Below are 225 nucleotides of genomic sequence, written 5' to 3' on the forward strand. Positions count from 1 at the left end.
AGAGGAATGACACTGGCACTTTCAAAGAAAACAAAAGCAATTCCTTAATTAGACGCGAAATGGCGTTTCATGCGCTCATTTGGGCTTGGGTCGAGAGCAAAGACAAAGGAAGATTCCTCCTAGCTGATGAATGGCAACAGCATACCGATTTCAGTTTCCAGTTTTCTCTCCCGTGGAGCTCGCTGACCACACCCTTAAAATGCTGATTGATGCGGCCGCCCGCCC

This window comes from Penaeus monodon, chromosome 21, assembly GCF_015228065.2.
Source record: "Penaeus monodon isolate SGIC_2016 chromosome 21, NSTDA_Pmon_1, whole genome shotgun sequence".
Classification (NCBI taxonomy): Eukaryota; Metazoa; Arthropoda; class Malacostraca; order Decapoda; family Penaeidae; genus Penaeus; species Penaeus monodon.